Raw genomic sequence first — 9788 nt, 5'->3', positions numbered from 1 at the left:
AGGATTATACACAACGAAACGCAGCGAGTTTGACGCATGCATTTTCCTTCAATGTTTGCCGGGGTCTGTGCCCTCCACTAAAGAGTGCTGTCGGACTGCTAATGCACATCCAACCCTCTCACTGGAGAGTCCCCACGCTCTAACATTGACTGTCTCGCAGCAAAGGCACCTCGAGCATCATTGGATTGAGCTATCATTTGAGCGCCCCCTCAGACACTCCGCACTATCCAGCCTTCAGAGTCTGAGGGACGCCACAAGAGGCTGGCAAATGTGGCCAGTTTATGACGGCTCACACAGCTGCCGCGTTCTCGCTAGCGGCGTGGCCTAATGTTATTTTGTTGGATTAAATCCTGCCGTGGACACGCTTCAGGATTATACACAACGAAACGCGAGTTTGACACATGCGCTTTCCTTCTATGTTTGCCAGGGTCTGTGCCCTCCACTAGAGAGTGCTGTTGGACTGCTAATGCACATCCAACCCTCTCACTGCAGTCCCCATGCACTAACATTGACTGTCTCGCAGCAAAGCCACCTCGAGCATCATTGGATTGAGCTATCATTTGAGCCCCCACCCAACCCCCCCCACCCCACCCAGACACTCTGCACAATCCAGCCTTCAGAGTTTGAGGGACGGCACAAAAGGCTGGCAAAGATGGCCAGTTATGACTGCTCATACAGCTGCCACGTTCTCGCAATAGCGACGTGGCCCGATTTTAATCTTGGTGAATTAAATCCTGCCGTGGATACGCTTCAGGATTATACACAACAAAACGCAGCGAGTTTACGCATGCGCTTTCCTTCATGTTTGCCAGGGACTGTGCCCTCCACTATAGAGTGCTGTTGGACCGCTAATGCGCATCCAACACTCTCACTGCCGTCCCTACGCTCTAACATTGACTGTCTCGCAGCAAACAGCGCTTCGAGCAGCATTGGATCGGGCTGTAACGCCAGGCGTAAATAAATAAATAAATAATAATCCCTCAGACACTCTGCGCAATCCAGCTTTCAGATTTCGAGGGGCGATTCAAGGGTCTTACACAGACGACCCGTTTATGACAGCTCGCACAGCCGCCGTTTTAGTTAGCGGCAGAGCCTGATGTTCAATTCGTTGGATTTAATTCCTGCCGTGGACACGTTTCAGGATTATACACAACGGGACACAATAGCTCTTATGCATACACTTCCCCTGTGCACGAATGCCGCAGGCTTTTCCGTGCACGGACATTTATGTGTATGACAGCGTTGCAGAAAGCGGAAATTTGAGACCGCTAGTATTGTTTTGGGTCGCGTGGAACGCTTGCCCGGCATTTCTCAATGGGTGTTACGCACAATTGTCACGGATACACCAATTCGTTTTTTAGAGGCCCGCCTCTTTTCCGCTGAATTCTTTCCACGGTGGTAAACTGATGGTAATAGCAGTGTTGTGACAGGAGATGTCAACTCTGCTGAGCAAAGGGGCTATAGAAGACGTACACCCCTCTCAGATGGAGGCAGGGTCTTACAGCTGTTGTTTGTTAAAAAAAAAAAAAAAAAAAAAAAAAAAAAAAGATATGGCGGATTGTGACCCCGTACTTCTCAAAATGCATGGATGTAGCTCTGGCCCCGTTGCGGCTCCAGGGCGTCCGTCTGTGAACCACTTAGACGATTGGCAGCGGCATTCCCCGTAATTTGTCTGGGGTTACTTCACATGCGCCCTTTTCAGTGGAAAAATGGGCGGAAAGACGAAATATTTCACCCCGTTGTCTTCCGCATCGGACGATTTCGGTGACACGGAGTTGTGTGATGTCGTTAAAACTATGGATGCCAACCGAATTTCTCCTACCGGGGTTCGGCTGGGGATTTGAGCTTTTCCAGAGACCGTCACGACGGATGCGTCTTTGACCGGTTGGGGAGCTGTTTGTCAAGGGCTACCAGCCCATGGAGTGTGGACAGCTGCACAACGCAGTTGGTATATAAACCGGTTGGAATTACTGGCAGTTTTCTGGCTCTCCAGTAATTCGCGAATCTGCTGATCGGCCGTCTTGTGCTGCTCAGATCAGACAACACAGCGTTTGTCTCATACCTGAATCATTAGGAAGGATTACGCTCTCGCCCCCTGTGCATGCTGGCGAGACATGTTCTTCTTTGGTCTCAGAACAAATTTCTGTCGATCCGAGTTGTTCATGTCCCCGGACGTTGAACTTCGGAGCGGATATGCTATCCAGACAGGCTCTGGAACAGGGAGAATGGAGATTACACCCCCAGACGGTGAATCTTTTATGGCGGATATTCGGCAAAGCGAAAGTGGATTTATTCGCGTTGAACATGACTACGCATTGCCCGCTATGGTTCACCCTATGCCCCCCATCGCCCCTGGGCATGGGTGCATTAGCTCACAGCTGGCCCAGGACCAGTGTGTATGCTTTTCCTCCGATTCGTTTGATCCCAGCGGTATTATGCAGAATACGGCGGGACAGAGTGGAACAGCTGCTGCTGGTGGCTCCGCGATGGCACACGCAGCTGTGGTTTGCGGATGTGATCAGTCTGCTTGCGGGCTCTCCCTGGGAGATTCCCCTCAGACAGGATTTATTATCACAAGCACAGGGGCTGATTTGGCACCCGAGGCCAGATCTGTGGAAACTGTGGGCGTGGCCACTGAGCGGAGTGCATTCCCAGACAGCAAACTGACTACGAAACGCATCCGCCGCGGAGGTACAGTGAACTCCGGAACGGATCCAGAAAGCGGATCCGAAACTGCGTCCACTTGCACACCGCGGCGGATCCGCCGCGGTGGCGGCTCGCGGATCCGGTCCGACACCGCTGCGGTCCCTTTGCGTATCCGTACATAAATGGGTACATCCGCCCCGGCTTCGATTTGGATCCGCGAATGAGCCGCATATCCGCTCCGGGTCCGTTTTGGACCCGGTCATATGAGCATCGTATCCGGCCCGGGTCCATTTTGGACCCGTTCATAAAATTCCGTCTGCAATGCCACTTTTTTCCACCACACTGCCTGATAACATCCTCTTCATCCAAAATTCATGCTGTGAATCCAGTGTGTGAACGTGATTGAACTGTGCCTTGTTAAAGATGCCAGGAGAAGAAATAGCTGTGAAATCCGAGGCTTGAAGTGTCTCTGGGTTTTGGTATGTGATACATTAGGCTGCATTACATTTTGCTGACGCATTTTTAACCAAAGCGACTAACATGCTAGCCTACACAGTTTTCTTTTTAAGGCAATTCTATCAACAATTATATATATATATATATATATATATATATATATATATATATATATATATATATATATATATATAATGTAGAGTACAAAAAGACCATCAGTGAGTGCTGTTTTAAAACAGTGTCAGTTCTAAGTGATAGGATCAGCAAGACTAGTTGTAAGTACTACAAGAGGAGATGTTTTCTGATTATAATGAAATTCTGGGAAATGGGAATGTGTTTTATATCTGTTAAGTTGTATGTAACCATTTACAGTTGACATGAGACATAAGTAGCAAACATACGTTTTTTTAGTATTGGAATGCAAGTCGGATTATTGAAAAGGAGCAGTAAGTTGGTTGTATTCTATCTTGCAGTTGATCGTGGTGGGGTTTAAACACACTGGGCTCCAGGCCAATAGAATTTGTAAAGGGCATGGTCTCTGAATTGGAAAACAACATGTAGCCTGCGACAGACTATTTAAATTAAAACTGAAACAATTTGAAACGAATAAAAATTTTATTTAACAAAAGAAAACATGACCATAAGTAGCCTAATCATCTGCCTCAGCCTGGTTAGACCGGTTGGTCAGGCGCCTCCTTGCCGCACCACGGTCTGCAGCCAAGTTAAACCATCTTATGGCATAACGTTGAATGTCTGTGGCTGTGCGACACAAACTATTTGCACGTACAGCACCTGTAGACACAAAATGAGGTTTTAAATTCAGCATGCATTTGGTAGGCTACTTATGACTTAAGCCCGGGCTGCCCAGTTATTGGCTGGAATTAATCAGTGTTGCCAGATTGGGCATCTTTTGACTTCATTGGCTGGGGAAAATAAGCCGGTGTTACAATATATTCGGTTCCCGAAATATTTGGTTCCAATGGGTGGAGCTATCATGAATACTCACGAGACCATAGCATGGGCGGGGCGACAAATACAAGTGAGTGGAACAGAAATTATTAGCGTGAGCGCCTCGTTTTGTTTTATGGATTATTTATTTCAAACAGGTAATAAAGTTGAACGAAGTTAAGCTTAACTACTCAGACAACTGTTGCTGACATTCTATGATATAGAACTGTTCATTTCTCATGAATGACAGATTAGTATTTTTAAAAGGTGTGTGATTGCGGTTTAAATAAATATTATATTCTTGTGTCTTTATTCTGTCTCCCAAAGTTGTCTGCATATTATTAAAATAACCTTTAAATTATAGGCTGATTGTTTAAGTCAACATAAGACCTTGGAGTTGCATGTTGCATGCTTTGGATGTTGCTTTATACTGACTCAACTGAAAATCTTTTTGATACACAACCTTTACTTTATCAAAGGTTGTCATAAATGCTAAGCTTTCAGATGCATTAACAATTGTTTTCTCTAGCAATGCTTTAGAACGTTGGTCAAATTAATTTATAATAATTACTAACCATTAATCATAAAAATTAGGCCTACATATTATCAGTTTAGTAATTTTATCATTCTTATGTAATCTTTTTGTAAACAAGTGAACACAAAAACACTGGTGTAGAAGGCATGGGTATACAAAAATTAAGGAAAGGTACATTTCTAAATACATATTTGAATAATATAGTAAATATTTTATTGGTCCTGCTGTATTAATTTTGTCCTTGATCCCATGTTTTTCTCTTGTCTAACATTCTCGTTTTTACAGATGAATATGAATAAAATATGTAATTTTAAGACACTGTATCTTACTTTAAAAGTAATTTCGAGTTAATGAATGAATGCTTTAAAAAAAACTAAATTTTTACACAGAAATATGTTGAGGCAGATGTTTTTGTTTATCAATTTTAAACAGTCTAGATCATATTTAGGACAGGTATAACTTCATGCATATTGTTTTACATTATAAAAATTATATATATTATATTCTTTAAATGAGAATACTTTTTAATTTGTCTTGAGCTATCATGCTATTATATAAAAGCTATTTCAATAATAGCCTACAGACAACTTTGGGAGACAGAATCAAAACACAAGAATATATTTGTAAATATTTATTTAAACATGCAATAATAGACATTTAAAAAGCTTAATCTCAGTCATTCGTGAGAAACGAACAGTTAGAAGTAGTTTAGAACAAAACACCATCTGAAGCGCTAATAATATGTTCCACTCACTTGTATTTGTCGCCCTGCCACGCTATGGTGTCGTGAATATTCATGGTAGCTCCACCCATTGGAATCAGATATTCCAGGAACCGAATATATTGTAACACCGGCTTAGGCGGGCAGATAAAGTTAAATTGTAGGGCAGATTGGAGTTAAATTGTTTATCTGTGACAGAATCGTTGTTGGGGCAGATTTTTTGATGAAGGGGACGGGTTTTCGATCATGATTGGGCGTAAATCACTCAACCCAATCTGGCAACACCGTTTACAGTTTCAGCCGACCCCAGCATTGCACCGCACGCAGCTGTGTGTGGGAGCCGTTACACTTCCCTTCCCTTCCCTGCAGCTGAATACTTAAAGTGACTTACGGTACATTAGTGTCTTCGACGACATGTGACTGAATGCCCTCTTGCCATTTGCCCCCTTCGAGCTTATGGTCTTGGCCACTTCTTCTGTGAACATCCGAGAGAGGATGTTCCACGCCACTCTCTCCACCAATCGTGGCCAAAGAAGAAATCTAAAAGTAAGTCACAAAACACCTTAAAATACAGACAAGGTATAAAGCCTATTTTTGTGGGTAAAAAATGAGATTATGCTTTAATATTTGTTTGAAAATGTTTCATCCCTTTTGTACTGCACCGACAAGCGGCAACCGCAAACTGAGAGAAGCAGCAGACAGCAGAGTTTATTAATCCTGCGAATTCTTTGCTAGTGGTGCTTGCAAGCTTATACACATATACATATACATATATATATATATATGTATATATACATATACATATACATATATATATATATATATATATATATATATATATATATATATATATATATATATATATATATATATAATTTATTTATTTTTTTTATTATTTTTTTTTGACGAACAGAAATTAATTTATTCAATGACGTTTGAATTTTACTGTAAGATCTACAATGACATGAAATGTGCAGATTTTATTTAGCCTTCTAATTTTATTCTATGCCTGTTTAAGAAAAACCTCACAGCCTAACATGTTTTCATTTGCTATACAAACAACAGCAACTGAAGCTTTATCTTTTAGAGTGTAGTCTGCTGCACTTCTCCGATCGGCGGATCCCGATCCACAGCTTCCATCCTGATAACAAGAGGAAAGAGCTTTAGCTCCGTCAGTTTGGGTCGTAAGACACCCTAAATAACATGAAAACTCAACAGGATTTGCTTTCTGCCATCTCGGTCTACATTAACTTCTTTCTGAAACGTCAGAAATGAACCAGGCTCATGCATCAGACAAACCATGTCTAGCTGGACATGTCTACTTTTAAAATAAGCCATTTAAATAGTATAATAATAACAATAATTTTATATTTAGGCCTATGTAATTCAAATGAAACCAACCAGAGGTGCCGTGTTTCCAGTCTGAACTCATTATCTGTAATGATGTCACACCATATTCGGTCATCTACACAATGCGTGAATTCTGTTCATAATTCTAAGTAGCCTATAGCCTATAATTAAAACATTTAAAGTAGACTAATTACGGGGAAAACTTAACTTATTTTAATATACATTTTAATATATTTTATTCCATGTCGTTGTAGATCACAGGCTAAAGTAAAATTCAAATGGTGTTTTATGAATAAAGTTGTCAAGTCTGCTTTGTCAATAACATGCAGCAGCCGGAAAAATATAATATTATTTTATTATTAATTTAATTAATTATTATTATTATTATTATTATTATTATTATTATTATTATTATTATTATTATTTTATCTTACAAGCACCACTAGCAAAGAATTCGCAGGATTATTAATAAACTCTGCTGTCTGCCGCTTCTCTCCTGGTGAAGATAACCTGAGCAGCGGTTGCTGCTTGTCGGTGCAGTACAGAGGGGATGAAAGGGGCGTTTCAGCGCCGCCCACACATTCAAACAAATATTAAAGCATAATCTCATTTTTTACCCACAAACAAAAATACGAAAAATCCAGCTAAATTTTCGTTTTCCGTTTCTTAAACAAAACGAAAAAAAAACGAAAATCAAACCGTTTCTCATTTATCTTTATTTATTTTTAAATAGAAAATCGAATGACCAAAAGATACGGACCCATCTTGAAAAGCTTGTAAAATTGCTTCTTTTGACTTAGGCAAAATAAGGCACACAAAAGTCACACTTTTGACATAGGCGATTATACTACAGGGGTAGAATTGCACGATCTGTTCAACTGAGGATGTGGGCAATTTTACATCACGAGAAGATATCTTATGCAAAAGAAATCATTTTTGTCAAAAAATGACGTAGGCAATTATTTTAGGAAGGTGACGATATGTGTTTGTACACTAATAAACCACGAAAAAACACATGGAAGCTGCAAAATCATATAGAGAAGTAGTTGGTAAGCAGGAAAGAGTGCAAAATTTTGACAAACTAACATTAATAACCTAAGGTTATGTGGTAAAGATCCGAATGAGCTCTAGCTCTTACTGCAATTCTTCCTTCTATTTATTATCCCGATATAGGCTACGTTCAGATTGTCAGTCCAAAAGAACTAACATTAGCACCAAGCTAGCACCAAGTTACTGCAATAAATTAGACTAAATACTTTCCCAAATTAAAACAACTTAACATAGGACGTCCGCGATAGAGCTCGAATATGGGTAATGGGAATTAAAATCAGGCATGGGCTACTTTATGCTACACAAGCCTACTGCAACGGCTAATAAAATGGCAACCAAAATCCACGAAAATTTTACCAAAACCTTCGACAAAGCAGGTAACACCGATAGATTATATTTCAATGACAGATATAACATTAATAAAATATATCTTAACGTTACACTTACTTGGCAGCCGAACTTCACGCGAAGGAGATCCCGACTAATTCCCACACGGCGGTTATCTAAGGCGCGTCCAAAGTGCGGATCCGTATGTGATCTGTTCTGGGTCCGCTGATTAAAAGCGCAGGCGGGGCCGATCCTGGAGGCGGGGCCGATCCTGTTAGCGCAGCGAAAACGAATCTGACAGTCAGGCGGATCTGGCGGCTTGAGGGCGGGTCCGCCACGGACTCCTTTGCTGTGTGGGTTAGTATGTCCCGGTCTTTCTGTTGAAACCACTGAGACTATATTGAATTCTAGAGCAGCTTCTACAAGACGCTTATATGCTTTCAAGTGGAGACTGTTTACAGCCTGGTGTGGCAATCGTAATGTGGATCCAGTTTACTGCCCAGTGGCTTCAGTGCTGGAGTTCCTCCAGGATCGTTTTTCGGATGGCGTAACACCAGCCACTTTAGGTTTACGTGGCAGCCATTTCAGCTTACCACGAATACATAGGCGGTGCTTCTGTGGGGCGTCATCCACTAGTTTCTCGTTTCATACAGGGTGCGCGACGGCTGAGGCCTTTCCGCCCTGTGCGAGTTCCTTCATGGGATTTATCCATTGTGTTGCTAGGTTTATCAGGGCATCCGTTTGAGCCCTTGGAGACTGTATCGGATAAATTCCTGACACTGAAGACACTTCTTCTCATGGCTTTATCCTCCCTCAAGAGAGTTGGGGATTTACAGGCTCTTTCTGTTTCACCCTCATGCATGGAATTTGCACCGGGCTCTGTGAAGGTGCTGCTGCGGCCCAGGCCTAACTATGTTCCTAAGGTCGCATCTAACCCCTTTCGCTTTCAGCAAGTGGTCCTGGAAGCTTTTTCACCTGCTGAGGCTGGGTCAGGAGATCTAAGTCTTTGCCCTGTGAGAGCTTTAAAGACTTATGTGGATCGTACAGCCCCTTGGCGTGAATCTGACCAGCTGTTTGTCTGTTTTGGACATAAAAGTAAGGGCCATGCGGTTACAAGTCCTACAGTCTAGATGTGAGGATGGCTCCTGGCTCAAGGGTTCTCTCCGCTTGAGCAGATGTTTCCTCGGATCTCAGTTATCAGGTACGTCAGGCGTTTTGGTATATCGTTCCCATACGTGGTGACGTCACCGCAGCATCGAAGTGACCTATGAAAGGGAACATCTCGGTTACGTATGTAACCATGGTTCCCTGAATATGGAACGAGATGCTGCGGTTCTGGCCGTTCCGTACCTTGATAATGTTCTTCATCTTCAGTCATGAAATCTGAGCGAAATGGCGCGCTGCACCCAGGTATATCATGCGTGCGCATGCGTAGGGTGGTGCCATGCGCCATTTGGCCAATAGAATTGGCGGGATGGTATAGGGCTTCAGACATTCGTCACACCGAAGGTGTTCCCACACGTGGTGACGTCACCGCAGCATCTCGTTCCCTATTCAGGGAACCATGGTTACATACGTAACCGAGATGTTATCTGAAGACCAGCTGACCACGTCGCTACAATGTCCCCAATGGGACTAACTAGCGACGTCTTTTGAGTATGTGCCCACGACGTTTCTGGGAAGTTAGCCAAGATTTAAAAAAAATGGAACTTTACCATGACGTCCTCACAACGTTGCCATAAAGTAATGTCGCGC

General features: G+C 42.4%; 1 long non-coding RNA gene across 1 annotated transcript; it reads right to left on the bottom strand.

Moving 5' to 3' along the window:
- Nucleotides 1-3698: 3698 nt before the first annotated feature.
- Nucleotides 3699-8385, bottom strand: LOC127933951 (uncharacterized). Its single transcript, XR_008147608.1, has 3 exons — nt 8154-8385; nt 5698-5846; nt 3699-3894 (listed from the first exon to the last, which is right to left on the bottom strand). It is a non-coding gene; the product is annotated as an uncharacterized LOC127933951 (long non-coding RNA).
- Between the last annotated feature and the right edge of the window lie 1403 nt (nt 8386-9788).

Source organism: Carassius gibelio, chromosome A18 (assembly GCF_023724105.1).
Source record: "Carassius gibelio isolate Cgi1373 ecotype wild population from Czech Republic chromosome A18, carGib1.2-hapl.c, whole genome shotgun sequence".
NCBI lineage: Eukaryota > Metazoa > Chordata > Actinopteri > Cypriniformes > Cyprinidae > Carassius > Carassius gibelio.
The sequence above is the reverse complement of the archived record's forward strand: the minus strand, read 5'-3'. Positions and strand labels throughout refer to the sequence as shown.